The sequence below is a fragment of the Parasteatoda tepidariorum genome, chromosome 2 (assembly GCF_043381705.1).
Source record: "Parasteatoda tepidariorum isolate YZ-2023 chromosome 2, CAS_Ptep_4.0, whole genome shotgun sequence".
In the NCBI taxonomy this organism is placed as follows: Eukaryota; Metazoa; Arthropoda; class Arachnida; order Araneae; family Theridiidae; genus Parasteatoda; species Parasteatoda tepidariorum.
In genome coordinates this window covers 17662601-17681454 of record NC_092205.1, presented here as the reverse complement: position 1 = coordinate 17681454, position 18854 = coordinate 17662601, and the positions used below count along the sequence as shown (strand labels likewise).

The 18854-nt window shown below is 30.4% G+C and overlaps 1 long non-coding RNA gene across 1 annotated transcript in view; it reads right to left on the bottom strand.

Moving 5' to 3' along the window:
- Positions 1-18854, bottom strand: part of LOC139424947 (uncharacterized) — a 45214-nt gene that overhangs the window by 25974 nt on the left and 386 nt on the right. The gene's annotated exons all lie outside the window — the stretch shown is intronic.

The following is an 18854-nucleotide window of genomic DNA, read 5'->3' as shown; positions in this document are numbered from 1 at the left end:
TAGATAATCTTAATATTATTATTATTAATATTATTTCATAGTAATTAATATATCTATAAATAAATTGATAAATTTAGTGAAAATTATTTTAATTAAATTTATATTTTATAATAATTTGAATTAGTATTAAATAAAAAAAGAATATTATGTTTGTTGTATGTATTCATATGAATTAATAAATATTTTAAGAAAGCATCATATATTAAAAAGTCTAAGATTTATTGTAAATAAAAGTATTTGATTTCGTATATTTAAATAATATAAATTAAAGTATATTATGTTTTGAATAATATATATTATTTAATAATATTAAATGTTTATTAATAAAGAATTTTCTAATATACATAATTTTTAAGTGAGTATAAAATAAAATAATTAATAATAACGGGTATGTAAATTGTTATGTTATTGTATATTATGTACGTATGTAATGTCTGTTAATGTATGTTAATTAATTTTTGTAATAATTTTTTTTAAAATTAAATAAATCAAATTAAGCAAAACCTTTTTTTATTTAAAAAATTTAGAATTACTATTAAATTCTAAATTTTTACTAAAAATTTATTATTTAACAGTAATTCTAGAATTATTATTAATTACAATTACTAAAAAATTTTGAATTATTTATACTATTAGATACGATTATTAAATTGATTAGTAATCTTATATGTATTGTATTTCATCATTTATCGGTAAATAAAATAATTCTTAATAATGAATTTCTATTTTGCCCAGTGTGGGGATCAAACCTACGCCAAAATTATCCTAAGAACATTTCTCATATACTTATCTTTTAAAAGCTTGTAGGAAAAAAATGAGTCCCTCAACCTACTTATTTAACAGGGGTGAGTATTCATTCTCTTCTGATAAGCTCTAGCCCTACTTTATTTTTATTCCCACTTTTCCTCTTTGATTTTTATTTCTATTCTAAATTTTTCTACTAAAAATTAACTTAATTATAATTACTTAACTTTTCTACTTACTCTATTACTTACTACTTACTTTCTACTTACTTACTTACTTACTCTACTTACTAACTACTACTTTCTACTTACTTTTGACACAATATTACTTCATTGACTTAATTCGTCTACATTAAGTACTCTTTATCATTTTCATTGATATTTTTTATGTTATTTTGTAGTTTCACAGCTATCCCTTCACCCCCCCCCCTTCTTTTTTGATTTTATTTAAGAGATTTTTTTATCGGTTATTATTTAAGAGCAATAGGAATATCAGTTATCATTTAAAATTAATGGGAATAATTATTTATTAATTTACGGAACTATTTTTGTTTCGTCACTTAGAAATTGTTTCGAATCTCGCAAATTTTATTAACATAATACATGAACTAATGTTCTGAGAAACTTTAAAGTTGATTTTTTATCAAAAATGTGATAATTTATCACTACACTAAAGTGTGGTTATTTATTTTTCTTATTTAGCAAAATTTGGAATATTTTATTCTGTTTTTTTAAATAACCAGAAGATTCCATTTCAAAAATTCTTAAATCTGTTGAATTTTTGGTTAATTTGTTTTCTACATCACTTTAATTTTTTTTATATTTTTTTACTTCCAATTTCCTCTTACTATTATATTAATCCTTATCATTTTACTTATTTAAGACTTAAACTTATTATTTCTTGAAAGTTTATTCTTTCTGTTAATTTATTAATTTTCAATTGGGAAGTTTTAATTAATTCTGTTATTATTTTCTAGTTTAACAATTTGGAAAAACTAAATGAAATTCAACCTTGTGAATTTTTTGTTCCTCACTCGCTGCATTTTTACTGATATGTGTAAAAATTTAACGTAACATTAATGTAAAAATTTAAGAAAGATTTTTTGCTTTTGTCGAAAAATTTGTTAAAATTTTTTTTGAATGAAGATGCATTTAAAGCGTTTTTAAATAACGTATGAGTACTCTGCTGCTTGACATACTTTCTACGTCACAAAAAAAAAATAAATAAATAAAAATATTAATTTGCTCCTCCCTCAAAGCGACGCCCCCAAAGTGCGAGACTTACCACTGATTTTGCCAATTTGGGTTTTTTCCCTGGGTATGGCGTTTTCTTAAGTTAAAACTCAGGTATGATGGATTTAATGAAATTTTTACTTTTGAAAACGTGAAAGAAAACAGAAACCTCAGCACAATGGCTGCTTATTTTTGTAGTGCCACATCTTTATCTAGAAAAAAAAAATATTTAAATTTCATTTGGAAAAAGAAGCCCAAACAACATGAGAAATTTAGATACATTTTGTTGATGATTCAGAGATGATTTCAGGTCTTAACGAAAGTGGAATAATTTCTGCTTTCGATTATCGATTCAAGTGTTTTTTCAATACCCATACATACAAAAATAATTCTCACCAAAAAGCATAAAATAATGGCTGCTAGTAATGTATCATAAAGTAAAGTCATAAAGTCCCTTGTATCCCGAATCAAATACAAATAAATCAATAAGTTTTCTTTTAAAATAATGCATTCCATTACTGACATCAATTTTATTCAGCATTTATATTTTTAACGCTTTTCAAAAAGCGAACGGTCCCAAAGGAAAAAAAGAAAAAAGAAAATTTCGAACAAAAAAAAGAAGGCAAATCTTTTTATCATATAATTTTTTTTAAAAAAATGTAAAAGAAACCTTTTTTAAAAAAAAATTAATGAAATCTAATGTTCGAGACAATGGAATAGTGTGGAGTTAATTTCATGCGATAAAAGAAAGAATTGTAAAAGATCAGTTTTTAAAACAGAGAAATAATCGAAAGAAAAAAAACAAAACATAATAGCGTAGTAGACTATTTGATTTCAAATGAAACTCATGGGCTGCTATACAACTCTTGTCATTACAAATACGAAGTATATTGCACCTATCAGAGGTAGTTTGAAGAAAAGGAATCTTAACATACTAAAATTTATTTTTAAACTATTTTGGCCTACCACTAGATATAAAAAATGCGCAAGTTTATTGGAAATGTCACTTCATTTCTGTTATTTCGTGATGAGGTTATTAAAGTAACAAGTAATCCAACTTGATTAGTGTGGTGATTGTTTTTTTTTTCTTTCTAAACATTTATGTTTTAATGAGTGTTTCTTAGTTTAGGAAATTTGATTATAAGCAATTTTGCTCACCGCTACATATAAATGAAACAAAAGGTCATTAAAAAAACGCCTCTTTATTCTTGCTTTCACGTGGTGAAGTCTGTAAACATTGGCAACAACAACTGAATTTCTACCAGCTTTAGTTTTTAATAATGTGCAACTTAGTAAAAAGTTTTAAAGAGAGCCCAGAACTTTTCTAAACAAACCAACTAGTCCGACTAGCTGTAGAACTACAGCGGTTGACACCTCCCCTTGATGTCATACCGTCCACTGTTTTAAATTTTGGTATTTTTAGGGCAGGTTTCGGGGAGTAAATATTTCAGGCATACAATAGGGGTGAATCTTCTTCCCGACTGTTAGCCAATGAAAATGCTCGAAGCACCATGGCGGAATATCTAAAACCTCGATAGCGGTCGTCTTTGGTTGTTCGTTTGATTTTCGTTTCATCTGTATTTCTTGTACTGTTATTTTCGTTGGCTTTAATTTATAATAAGCAGAGGAAAAAAAATCAGATATGGATAATTATTTTTTGATATCTACAAATCAGGATATTGTGAAATCCATGAAATTACTTTTTTTTTTGCTAATAAAAGTGTTCCTAAAACTTGGTGAAAAATAAATAAAATAAAATTGAAATGATTTATAAAAAGATAATCCACTGAAAACGTGATAAATTTATACATTTTTACGATCAGGGGATAAAAATGATGTAAATTATGCAAAAGTGAGTTTCGGTGGTAATTAATTCGATATCATTGATATTATTTTTGATAAACCAAATAATGTTATAAAAGGGAAAGAAAATGTAAGGCAATAATAAACAAAAAATAGAAGCATTGCGGTAGGTGTGTAAGAAAAATAATTCTTTAGTGGGAATATTATAAATAATTATTGTAACATCATCTTAGTTCGACTATTCGTAATAATTAGACTATTCGTGCTTTTAGTAATTATTGTAATAGTACTTCGTTTCTGACAGGGAGAAAAAAATTGCCAAACGATTATTGACGTGAATCGTATTTGAGTGAGTTTATGTGGTGAAAAATGCATGAAGAACTGAAGTTTTCTTCAATGATGGAAAATGTTTTTTTTTAAAAAAAAATTTCTAACTAAGTAATTCAAGATTAAAATATTGATATTAAATGAAGTAGTACCGTCATTATTTTCAAGAATTGCGCTATCGAATGCGCCAAAGCGGGGTTTTTTTACTGATTCAGAGAACAGTAAAAAAATCCAATACTACAGTACTTTATATAATACTAGCTGAATACCCGTTCTTCGCAGGGGGTGAATAAAAAATAAGTGAAGAATCAATAAATCAGAGTAAAGAAACACTACGAAATCATGCTCAAATACTGAAAAGCATATACCGACACAATTAAAGAGCTCAATGGAAGAACCCTCTCGGGGGAGCCTGTAACCCCTAGAGAGCGCGTCCCCAGGTGGCGGATCGGGGAATGCCTCCATCGGCTAATACCTTTGGGTGGTAGGAGGGAAATAAAATACCTCCCGCGGACCAACAGGCAGAAGTCCAACCTCTTCGTAGGCTCTGGCAACCCCCCTCCTCATGATGTTTTCAAAAATCAAAGCCCAAGATCAAATAACTAATCTTGACATCGATAGGAAGACAGCCACTACTCTCATCAGACTAAGAACAAAACATCATAAAAACATGAAAATTTCTACAGATAAGACTAGAAAATATCAAAACTGTGGCAACTGTCTTAATGTGGAACTGACACCATATCATGTTTTTAACTGCCCTGCAGTCGCTGCAGGCCTTCACCTTTTAAACTACCCCACAGAAGAGGATTTGTATTCTTTTAATGCCATAGAAATAACAAAAACTATTCAAGCACACCATGAAATATGATTCTATAGAGGATACGACACCAACCAACCACCAACCAATGGAAGAACCAGGTAAGTTACATTTTTGGGGATTTAATGAATAACTGCTTTTGCCTTCTTTTAAATCTTAACATAACTAATCACATAAATTTTTAGTATGCTAGCATGATTTTTATTTCAAATTGGGTATAATATGAAAAAAACACAACTACTTCGATTTAGTAGGAACAACATATGACGCAATGCTAAACGAATGGAATTTAGTTGTTGTTTATTTAGTTATTGTTATTAGTAGTTGCTGTTATTTGTTTCAGTTGTTGTTGTTCATTTAGTTGTATTTAGTTTCAATAACTTTTCTTTATAATGCAATAAAATCTGGCGAGCAGCTATTTAAACGATCGAACACTTCGTTTGTTTATTTGTGGCTTGAAGTTAGGCTCGCAGAAAATGCCGTTCATGGGTTAAATTTAGTAGGAACAACACAACCTGTGACGTAGGCTATATTATACCCAATTAGGCAATAAGGTTCTATTTTTTAGGTAATTTGGTTTTACATAAAATTAGGAGCAATAAAGCAAAGAATGCAATGAATCATTCTGAAAATGTCACTTACTTACTTCTTCCACTAAGTTTTTCAATTAATATAGTTAAAATAATTTCTTTTTTTATATTTACGAGTAATATGATTTGTTGCCCTTTTTGGTGGTATCAAATAATTTTCTCGGGCACATATCCCTTTCGAGGAGATGTAAAACACTTCTTCCTAAAATATCGGTATTTAAACTGTTTACTATTGGTTCTATTTTAATCACCACCAAACATATCATTATAATATTTTATGCTTGTATTAGCATATTTGGTACTTACTACATAACCCTTTAACATTTAAGTTTTGTAAAAAATATATTTGTCAGTGTATATACCAACTAAAGCCGAAATTCCTTTTCAATAACGTTTAATTCATATATATACACTGTCGGTAATATGTACTACAGGTATTATGGTAATTGGCGAATTGGTTTTGATAAGAATTCTACAACGGATTTTCCGTAGTTTCAGAAAATATTTTCTCTAGTGGTAGCTAAGATAGTGTATTAATATTTTAATGAATTTTAATTAAAATAACTTTTTTCCACCACTACTTAATACCTTAACAATAAATTAAAGGTCAGATAGAGAAATTTTCATGCTCTAAAATCCTTATAAAGTTCTTAATTTTCTTTTTCCTTCTTAAAAAAAAAATAATAATAATAATAAAATTTAGCTTTAGTTGGCTGTGTGCCACTGACAAATATGTATATAAACTCAAATGCTGAAGGGTTATGTGACAAGTATCAAATATACTAATATAGGTATAAAATACTATATTGGTGATTTTTGTTGCAGTTGTAATAATCACCGATACGTTCTGTGATTGTTATAACTGAACCAAAACTAAGCAGTTTTAATACCGAGGGAATTAAATGTTTTACGGCCCCAGCCTCTCGAAAGAAATACGTACCTGAAAAAAATCATTAAATAGTAGTAAATTTTAACTATTATGAATTGGCCGCAAGCAATAGCATCATGTCAAGTGATGCTAAATACATTCTATCTTTATTCCAATGGTATGAATTGCTAACAACAAGCTTTGCTTACTTCAATAACGTAGAGCCATCGAAGATTACAACATATAATATTAAATAAAAAAAAAATGAAATTATTTTAGCTACATTAATTGAAAAACTTAGTGGAAGAATCAGGTAAGTGACATTTTCAGAACGAAAAAAGAAGTTGTATCCGAATTATTTTATTACCAATTTATTGGAAGGTGGGACTTTTAATTCTTTGCTTTATTTGGTTTACCACTGCCAGCTTACTACAAACTAATACGGATTAGTTATGTAAGGATAAAAAAAAATCAGCAAAAGCAGTTGTTACATTTAACATACCCATATTGAGGCAACCACTTTTTGTTATTTTCTCTAATTAATTAATTCCCCTAAGAATGCCATTCACCTGGTTCTTCCATCAAGCTCTTTAATTGTGTTGGTATATGCCTTTCAGTTTTGAACATGATTGCGTTGTGTTTCTCAGTACTGATTTATTGATTCATTTTTTTTATTTTTTATTCACCCTGTGCGAAGAACAGGTATTCAGTTAATATAAAATTTTTATAGTCGTATGAAAGTTTAAGTGCTCATATGAGCGATTTCGAATACGTAGGTAGTAATAATTTCGTATTTAAAGTATCGAGATATCAGAAACGATGTGGAAATTGAACTGTTAAGAAGATAATGATTAATAAATTATGTAAATATACGATAGCCTAAGTCGCGAATTGAGCGTATAAAAAATTAATAGTCAAATTTGAAGTTCACGTTCCGTAATAACATTGTACAGTACAGAACCCGTTATCCGGAAATCAGAAAACCGGAAAACCAAAAAACCGGAACGAAATTCGGTAAATTTTCCCGCCATTTAAAAAAAAAATTTTTTTTTCCTCATAAGATTTTAGGATTTTTTTTTCTTTTTTGAAAGATGTTTACCATACCATCTTTTTAGAAATAATCATTACTGTATTACTTCATCGTTTTTTCTTCTTTTTAAGATTATTTCCTAATATTTTTTTTTTTAGTTGAGTTTAACAATTTTGTAGCGATTCAGAAAACCGGAAAAATCAGTTATCCGGAATAGCGATGGTCCCGGATAATCGGTTCCCTACTGTATTAAAAATATCGTTATTTGCAAAACTGTGTGAAAAAGATCGTAAAAACGAAGAATAACTGCAGAAAAAGGAATGGAAACGGATGTAGATGAACGATGGAATGGTCGGGAATGCAGCCCGTCCAAAGGTGATTACTTAAATTCAAAATTCGGATGTAGAAATGTTTTACAAAAATCCGAATTTAATAAACCATGTTGAAACAGCCAAAAATAACTAAATAAATAAAAAAAATGAATGAAAAAAATCATTTTTTAAAAATGATCGGAAAAGGAGATGAATTTAAGACGAAATCGACGCAAACTGAACACGCAAAAAAAAAAAAAAAAAATTATTACTCTAATATAAAATTAAAAATATAAAAATTCAGAAAAAATGCCAAAAAAACGAGAAATAGTTCAAATAACTGCCGAGATAAAGATCGGCAAACGATGCTGATTTACGATGGAATCGTTGTTAATCCTGCGCTAAATAGTAATCACTCAAATTCGAACTTCAGGTGTCGCAATATTATTGTATTAAAAACACCAAAGATCGAAAACTCTTGTGGAGATCACAGAAAAAAGAATAAATATCGAAAAAGTGATCAGCAAAAAAAAGAAAACTTACGATGAAATCGTCGTTAATGACTCAAATTTGAAATTCGCGTGTCGAAATAACAATGTATTAAAAATTTTTAATTTGAAAAATCATGTGAAACAAGACGAAATGGAGTTCAAAAATTCAGACCATCAGAAGTTACTAAAACAATTTCCGCTCCCATACTTTTTTGTAACTAGCGTTTTTAATTTTTATTTTTTTTTAAACTAGCAATTTGCTAGTCGAATAAATCACGCTCTGGCTCGCTGGCTGTCTCTAATAAAAATTATTACTCTAACATTTTTACCGCGAAATAAATTCAAGCTTAATTGATGTCAGATCGAAAAGTTTAGATCAGGGTTGTGCTCTCCCCTTTTGAGAGCCACCCATAAATGTTCATTAATTTTAATCTTAAGCTCCACTATATTATTTAGACCACTATATTATTTACTCCACTACATTATTCCACTAACTATATTAACTCCACTATAATAATTCCACTTTTTTCTTAGTTCCTCGGCCCAAGACCAATCAAGACTTTTTAAATCATAGATAAAAAAGTTTAGAACTGTGTTATGCTCTCTTCTTTTTAAATCACTGATAAAGAAAAGTCTAGGTCTGTGTTATGCTCTCCGCATTTGAGAACCGCTCATAAATATTTATTTTAATCTTAAACTCACTCCATGACTCCAACTTTTTTAGTTCCTTGTCACAAGACCCAATGGTCCTCCCTTCCCCCATGACTCTATAACCAATCAGGACTTTTTAAATCACCGATAAAAAAAAGTCTAGATCTGTGTTATGCTCTCCTCTTTTGAGAACCGCCCATAAATATTTATTTATTTTAATCTTAAACTCACTCCATGACTCCACCTTTTTTAGTTCCTTGGCACAAGACCCAATGGCTCTTGGATGGAATATCCCAATGGCCCTTTCCCTATGACTCTAAAACCAATCAGGACTTTTTAAATCACTGATAAAGAAAAGTCTAGGTCTGTGTTATGCTCTCCGCATTTGAGAACCGCTCATAAATATTTATTTTAATCTTAAACTCACTCCATGACTCCAACTTTTTTAGTTCCTTGTCACAAGACCCAATGGTCCTCCCTTCCCCCATGACTCTATAACCAATCAGGACTTTTTAAATCACCGATAAAAAAAAGTCTAGATCTGTGTTATGCTCTCCTCTTTTGAGAACCGCCCATAAATATTTATTTATTTTAATCTTAAACTCACTCCATGACTCCACCTTTTTTAGTTCCTTGGCACAAGACCCAATGGCTCTTGGATGGAATATCCCAATGGCCCTTTCCCTATGACTCTAAAACCAATCAGGACTTTTTAAATCACTGATAAAGAAAAGTCTAGGTCTGTGTTATGCTCTCCGCATTTGAGAACCGCTCATAAATATTTATTTTAATCTTAAACTCACTCCATGACTCCAACTTTTTTAGTTCCTTGTCACAAGACCCAATGGTCATCCCTTCCCACATGACTCTATAATCAACCAGGACTTTTTAAATCACAGATAGCCAGTGCTTTCCCAACCCCACCCGTTTTTCCATCTTTCGTGTTGTTGCTAATTAGCCATTGGATACACCAAATCGAGCCACAGATTCACCATTGGGTGGACCAAATCGAGGAGAACACTAACTGACAAAAAGTCTTATATAACGAAGGAGATAGATCCTCCGTCTTCAATACCCAAACAAGAAGGAAGATTTTCAGAGGTGAATTGAGTGATGTAACTTTACCTGCGATAATTTACGTCACACCCCATTTTTTCAGGAGACTATCTATCCCCTCTAATCCCCAGTAAAAACCAGTTTCTGGGAGAGGTAACCTATTTTTCTGAATAGAATCCGTTCTTTAGAGAGAATAGTTGAAGTTACTGTGCTTTGTTCGTGAGATACCCGATTATANCCTAGACAGACAACTGAAATATTCTTTAAATTCTCTATTTCATCTAGTCTTTAAATTTTACTCATGCATTTGTTTCAAAATGGTTGCTATGCATTCAAAGCCATGTATTATAATAAAAAATTATTTTAGTTAGAGCTTCTAAAATATTGTTACAATATAGTTTTAATATTAAGTTAATTTGATTAAACATTTATAATTTTTTTTAATCATAAATTAAAGTTCATACAGTGTATTTGAATAAAAATCAAAAAAATCTGATTTAAATCAAAAAAATCCGATTTAAATCAAAAAAATCTGATTCTTTTGATTTTTTTAAAAAAAATCAAAAAAATCACGAACCCTGCTTTTGGTGCAGTTCTAATAATCACCGATACATTCGGTGATTATTGTAGCTGCACCAAAACTAAGCAGTATTAATACCGATGGAATTAAGTGTTTTATGGCCCCAGCCCCTCGAAAGTGATATGTACCTGAGACAAATCATTTAATAGTGGTAAATTTTAACTATTATGAATTGGCCGCGAGCAATAGCATCATGCCGAGTCATGCTAAATACATTTTATCTTTATTCCAATGGTTATGAATTACAAACAACGAGCTTTTCTTACTTCAATACCTTAGAGCCACCGAAGATTACAACATATAATATTAAATTTTAAAAAAAAATTATTTTAGCTACATTAATTGAAAAACTTAGTGGAAGAATCACGTAAGAGACATTTTCAGAACGAAAAAAGATGTTGTATCCGAATTATTTTATTACCAACTTATTTGAAGGTGGGACTAATAATTCTTTGCTTTATTTGATTTACCACTGCCTGATTTGAAATAAAAAATCATGCAAGCTTACTAAAAACTAATATGGATTAGCTATGTTAAGATTTAAAAAAAAATAATAAAAATAGCAAAAGCAGTTCTGTTACATTAAACATGCCCATATTGACGCAACCACTTTATGTTATTTTCTCTAATTCATTAATTCCCCTAAGAATGCCATTCACCTGGTTCTTCCATCAAGCTCTTTAATTGTGCTGGTATATGCCTTTCAGTTTTGAGCATAATTGCATTGTGTTTCTCAGTACTGATTTATTGATTCTTTTTTTGTTTTTACTCACCCTGTGCGCAGGGTGATCAAGACAAATTCAGGCCAAAGGCCCACTCAATTTTCCGGGCCCCTAACAAAATACTTTGAAATTAAATTTCTGAAGAGTAGTCCTAACAATAAAAATAATCTATTGAACAGCATGATTCAAGAGAAACATTCTAAAAAAATTTTGAAAGCAGACAATTGAAGATTATATTTCTAAGATAAAGTTTGAGCATCTAAATATTAAAGCAAAATGTAAAACAACAAAACGATGCTGTGTGAAAATAAAAATAGTTTGGTGACCACAAACAATTGAAATCAGTGATTTTGCTAAAAATCTACTGATAAGCTGAATTATTTTAAAGATTGTAGCCTTCCGTCTGCAGCTTTACATATTTGTTAAGAATAAGCTTTTAGTTCTTGTTGACACTAATCATTTATAAGAGACTTTGCAAATATGCATTCTCGTTGCATTTGCATTGCAAACCGTTGAAGTAAAAACTGCACAATTCAGCTGTACTTTCGAATTTGATTAGTGCAATGTTTATACGAGTTTGGTTTATCACAATATGAAGAAAATTTGAAATAAAAAATGCCTTTTTTCAGATAAACTGTTATTTTCAGTATTTTTTTTTTAACATAAAAGTAATATTGTGGATTTTTTACTAATTTTTGAGGCTCCCAAGAAAGTGTGGACCTTAGGCCCGTGCCTATTGGGCCTAGGCGATAATCAGGCCCTGCCTGTGCGAAGAACAGGTATTCAGTTAATATTAAATTTTCATAGTCGTATGAAAGTTTAAGTGCTCATATGAGCGATTTCGAATAGGTAGGTAGTAATAGTTTCGTATTTAAAATATCTTGATTTTAGAAACGATGTGGAAATTGAACTGTTAAGAAGATAATGATTAATAAATTATGTAAATATACGATAGCGAATTAAGCACATAAAAAATTAAATGTCAAATTTGAAGTTCACGTTCCGTAATAACATTGTATTAAAAATATCGTTATTTGCAAAACTGTGTGAAAAAGATCGTAAAAACGAAAAATAACTGCAGAAAAGGGAACGGAAACGGATGTAGATGAACGATGGAAGGTCGGGAATGCAGCCCGTCCGAAGGTGATTACTTAAATTCAAAATTCGGATGTAGAAATGTTTTACAAAAATCCGAACTTAATAAACCATGTTAAAACAGCCAAAAATAACTAAATAAATAAAAAAAATGAATTTTTAAAAATGATCGGAAAAGGAGATGAATTTAAGACGGAATCGACGCGAATTGAACACGCAGAAAAAAAAAAAAATTATTACTCAAATATAGAATTAAAAATATAAAAATTTAGAAAAATGTCAAAAAATGAGAAATAGCACAAATAACTGCCGAGATAAAGATCGGCAAACGATGTTGATTTACGACGGAATCGTTGTTAATCCTGCGCTAAATAGTAATCACTCAAATTCGAACTTCAGGTGTCGCAATATTAGAGTATTGCCGGCCAGGTGGCCGAGCGGTTAGCGCGCCTGACTGCGAAGCCATAGGCTGCGGGTTCGAATCCCGCTCTGGGCATGGATGTTTCTCTCTCTCTTTGTGTTGTCCTCTGTTGTGTGTGTGTATGATGTGTGAATGTGGCCCACCCTATAAACGGGTTTGTGGCAGTGTGGCGTGGGCAATGTTGCTCGCCTCCGTGACTTTGGTTCACAGGTGCCCACTGGGTAACGCGAAATGAGCAACAATTCTGGCATAGTATAGGCAAAAGATTCAAATTCCGTGCCTGCCATTGGAAAAAAAAATATTAGAGTATTAAAAACACCAAAGATCGAAAAATCATGTGGAGATCACAGGAAAAAGAATAAATATCGAAAAAGTGATCAGCAAAAGATGAAAACTTACGATAAAATCGTCGTTAATGACTCTAATATGAAATTCGCGTGTCGTAATAACAACGTTATTACGAAAAAATTTTTATTTGAAAAATCATGTGAAACAAGACGAAATAGAGTTCAAAAATTCAAACCATCAGAAACAATTTTTGCTCCCATACTTTTTTGTAACCAGCTTTTTTTTTTTTTTTTTATTTATTTTTTTATTTATTTAAACTAGCAATTTGTTAGTCGAATAAATCACGCTCTGGCTCGCTGGCTGACAATTTTTACCGCGAAATAAATTCAAGCCTAATTGGTGTCAGATCGAAAAGTTTAGATCAGGGTTGTGCTCTCCTATTTTGAGAACCGCCCATAAGTATTCATTAATTTTAATCTTAAACTCCACTATATTATTTACTCCACTAACTATATTAACTCCAATATATTATTCCACTATAATGTTTCCACTTTTTTTTAGTTCTCGGCCCAAGACCCAATGGTTACCTTGGTTCAATAGTTCTCCCTTTCTCCATGACCAATCAAGACTTTTTAAATCATAGATAATAAAGTTTAGAACTGTGTTATGCTCTCTTCTTTTTAAATCATAGATATAAAAAAGTTTAGAACTGTGTTATGCTCTCTTCTTTTTAAATCATAGATAAAAAAAAGTTTAGATTTGTGTTATGTTTTTCTCTTTTGAGAACTGCCCATAAATATTTATTTATTTTAATCTTAAACTCACTCCATGACTCCACCTTTTTTAGTTCCTTGGCACAAGACCCAATGGTCCTCCCTTCCCCCATGACTCTATAACCAATCAGGACTTCTTAAATCACTGACAAACAAGTCTAGATCTGTGTGATGCTCTCCTCTTTTGAGAACCGCCCATAAATATTTATTTACTTTAATCTTAAACACACTCCATGACTCCACCTCTTTTAGTTCCTTGGCACAAGACCCAATGGTCCTCCCTTCCCCCATGACTCTATAACCAATCAGGACTTTTTAAATCACTGATAAAAAAAAAAGTCTAGATCTGTGATATGCTCTCCTCTTTTGAGAACCGCTCTTAAATATTTATTTATTTTAATCTTAAACTCACTCCATGACTCCACCTTTTTTAGTTCCTTGGCACAAGATCCAATGGTCCTCCCTTCCCCCATGATTCTATAATCAATCAGGACTTTTTAAATCACAGATAGCCAATACTTTCCCAACCACACTCCCCTTATGAAAAAATCGAGGTATAAATAAGGTATAAACGAGGTATATTTTAAAGGTATAAAGGAGGTTGTTGTTTAAATACGNAAAACTTTATTTGTGAAAACCTTCAGCGTGGCGGACAGCTGGCCGCCTTAGGCGGCTAGTAGATAATAAAGTTTAGAACTGTGTTATGCTCTCTTCTTTTTAAATCATAGATAAAAAAAGTTTAGATCTGTGTTATGTTTTTCTCTTTTGAGAACTGCCCATAAATATTTATTTATTTTAATCTTAAACTCACTCTATGACTCCCCCTTATTTAGTTCCTTGGCAAAAGACCCAATGGTTACCTCGGCTCAATGGTCCTCCCTTCTCCAATGACTGTATAACCAATCAGGACATTTTAAATCATAGATAAAAAAAAAAAAGGTTTAGGTCTGTGTCATACTCTCCTGTTTTGAGAACAGCCAATAAATATTTATTTACTTTAATCTTATACACACTCCATGACTCCACCTTTTTTAGTTCCATGGCAGAAGACCCAATGGTCCTCCCTTCCCCCATGACTCTATAACCAATCAGAACTTTTTAAATCACTGATAAAAAAAAAAGTCTAGATCTGTGATATGCTCTCCTCTTTTGAGAACCGCTCATAAATATTTATTTATTTTAATCTTAAACTCACTCCATGACTCCACCTTTTTTAGTTCCTTGGCACAAGACCCAATGGTTATCTCTGTCCAATGGTTCTCCCTTCCCCCATGATTCTATAATCAACCAGGAGTTTTTAAATCACAGATAGCCAATACTTTCCCAACCACACTCGTTTTTCCATCTTTCGTGTTGTTGCTAATTAGTCATTGGATACACCAAATCGAGCCACAGATTCGCCATTGGGTGGATCAAATCGAGGAGAACACTAACTGACAAAAAGTCTACAATAAAGAAAAAGATAGAATTCTCCATCTACAATACCCAAACAAGGAAGAAGATTTTCAGGGGTGAATTGAGTGATGTAACTTTACCTGGGATGATTTATGTCATACCCCATTTTTTCGGGAGTCTATCCCCAGTAAACACCAGTTTCTGGGAGAGGTAACCGATTTTTCTGAATAGAATCCGTTCTTTAGAGAGAATAGTTGAAGTTACTGTGCTTTGTTCGTGAGATACCCGATTATAAAAAGTATTTTCCCCGAAAGAAACATTCCATCTGATCTGACCACTTAGAAGACTTGACTCTGCTAGGCTCCACTATACTGAAAAGTAGTTACAAATCTCTTGACCAGTAATGAGCCAGAGGAAAAGGCATTGGTAGATTTAACTTGAACGTAGCCGGGTGATCGCATACATAAGTGGTTGAAATTACCAGCTACGCCTTTGAATTAATTTTAAAGGATCAACAGAAAATTATGTTATTTAATAATATTTATACAACTTATACATAAATGAATTATACTTTTCTAAAACACACATTGAGATAACAGTCAATTTTTTTTTAAAAAACACACCTGCACTCGAGGATAACAGTTTTATTTTATTTTATAACCGTCGTTGAACAGCCAACCCAATTTTATGGGTTTGCGACTACTACTGTTCAACTCCGTAGCCTTGTAAATTTGAACCCAATCCAGAAGACAAGGGCACTCCTGGATCGAGTATTGGGAGAAATCTGCCTTCGCGGAGGTCTTCTTGATGGAGCTAACCCGCATTTGCGTTACATGGAGAGGAAGACCACGAGAACCTTCCACGGTTAGCCTAACGGCAAGAGGACTCTAACCCATTATCGGTCTACCACTGAGGATATTTCACGTCAGCACTGTGGTCGGTGCAAGCCGGATGCGGAGTTCGTATCGAATGGAATTCGAATCCGTTTCGCCTCATTGGAAGACGAACGCTATATCCCCTGAGCCATCGCGGCTTAGCATTATAGTTAGAAAAAAAATCGCGATTTTTCCTAAAAAAAAAGCTTGACGTTTTCAGCTATAAAATTTTAACGGATGATTTTAGAAACACAAATCTAGGCTTATTTTGCGAATAATACTTACAGTTGTAACTTTTATTACTGAAATGTTTTTGTGAAATGAATAGATCAATGAATAAAATGAGTTTTCCCGAACCAGCACAAAAAAAAAGAAAAAAAGGAAAGAGTGAATTTGTATAATTTTGGTAGCGATTGTAAAAGGGTTAAAGTAAGAAATCATAAATAATAATTTTTTAAGATAAGAAAGGAATAAATATCAAATTGAAAAAAAAAAACTATATGAAAAAAATGACTTTCAGATAATCAATCATTGATCAATCAAATCATACTACCATAAACTATGATTAAAAAAAAAAAGCACATTTATTAATTAGAGTAAAGTTAATGCTTATTAACTTTCGGAATTAAAAAAAAAATACAGAATTAAAGAGTTTGGCAATTATGAAAGAGTAACAATTATTCTATTTTTTCAAAATTATATTCTTTATCCATTTCATGTTCATCATGTGACAAAAGCCTTGAAGGCATTTTCATTCCTCATTCAATATTTTCGTTAAAAAAAAAGAAGAAAAAAAGTAAGAAACTAATTGAGAATTAAGTTATATAAGTAGTTTAAAAACAAAACTTTGACATTGCTACTTTTAATATTTCTGAATCTAGCTTTTTCGAACTAATTAAAACTTCGGCTAGTTTTAGCTTTTGATATGGAGCTGATGCATCATTTAGAGCATTAATCGAAGCTTTTTTATTGATACGTTTAAAGAAACGATAGATATTTTTCAAGACCTAACTATGAAAACTCATTTCTGAAAATAAATTTTTTTAAAGAGCCTGTAACTTTTACTATTTATTTTCAGCATGGCGTATGGCATGTGAAAGATATTTTGTTTTGACCTCTGAAGGATAATTTTTTATTTTTTTTTTATTTTGGCTAAATTTTATAAAGCAAAAGCAAAGCAAATTACACGAATTCTTTATACTCTCCTCTAAGTTATATTTTGGTTTTGCAATTGTCTAAAAAGAGTTGCAAAACTACATTTTGATGTCCTTAATTTTTTAATTGGCCAGCCAAATTCAGTTTTTTTTAAAAAAAATTTTTAATGATTTTTGCTGATTTCTTATGACGTTACTTAAACTTCACGTTATAGGCTTATACTTGATTCTATTTTTAGATCAAAAATTGATTTCAAACTTAAAATATGATGATGACACGTAAGGTATAAAAAAATTTTTCTAACAACTGCTCTAAAAAAACGTGCTATCTTCACTTGTCGTCACTGAAGAAGTTTTTAGGTAGTGTTTGCATTGTTTTTCTATCTTATCTCCTGACTCCAATTTTATACTTTAGAAACACCAGTTTTGTAATACCTGAACCAAATATTTAGACTGAAATTGTTTTGGTTACCTAATAATCTTCGGGAGATTTTGAATCAATTGTGCTTTGAAAGTCCCTCCACTCCTAGTAAATTTTTAAGTTTAGCGAGGTATTTTTAATTTACTTAGTATTTTTGTTTTCCACTCCCTCAAATCAGAATTTCTTGGATAGTGAGGCTTTCATATCTTAATGTTTCCAATTTTTTATCTAACGATAATTCCATGCAAAAAATATTTTTGTAAATATTTATTATTATTTTATTTAATAATAGTCCGGAAAAATTTGGAATTATAATTTACAAAATTTTTGAAAATATTTTTAAAAATTTTTATTTTACTTGGCAAAATACAAAATTTGAGCGAAATCGGTCGAATAGCTCCTGAGAAATCGAATTTTGAAAAACTTTTTTTTTTTTTNTGTCATTAGATTTATCTTTGAATAAAAATTAATTGCATAGTTGTATGTAAAAGTTTTTCAATTCGTGAATTTATTCAAGCACAAATTCCCTTTCTTTTTTTTAAGTAATTTTCATATGACATTTTGTGTTTTTTAGGTCCCAGTCCGGTTACGGCCGTACAATTTATGATAGAAGTCATAAGTTCTTTCTCCGAATTGTCATTTACATTTTTTTGTATTTTCAGCCACATCTTGGAAAATAATTCTATAAATTTAAAATTTTCTCTCATACAATTATAGAAAGAAAAAAAAAAACGTTCAAATATAATTTTATGCGAAATATAATATAATAACAGCTATTTTTTTTAATTATTTTCATTAATGTTCAAAAAATTTTGAAATAATTAAATATATTTATATTTCAAATAATGATTATCTTACAATTTAGGAAATAAAACATAAATATCTCCACATAATTTTATGAGGAAAAAAAAAAAACGTTTTAATAATTAGATGTTTTTTTATACAATAACATAATTTTTTGTGATGGAAATATATTTTTATAAAAATTTTTTACATCATGTTTATAACTTAATGAAAAATTTTCCAGCTAATCTTGTCCCCTGAATAGAAATTCGATTTTCAGAAATTTGGGGTTGCTGATAATCAGTAGTCACTCAATTAAAAACATATTAATAATATTGAACATAGTAAGAGACGGCATTTCAAGACGAATTTTAAGAGTAACAGAATGTTTCAAATAGAGATAAATACTTCAAAAAAAAATTTC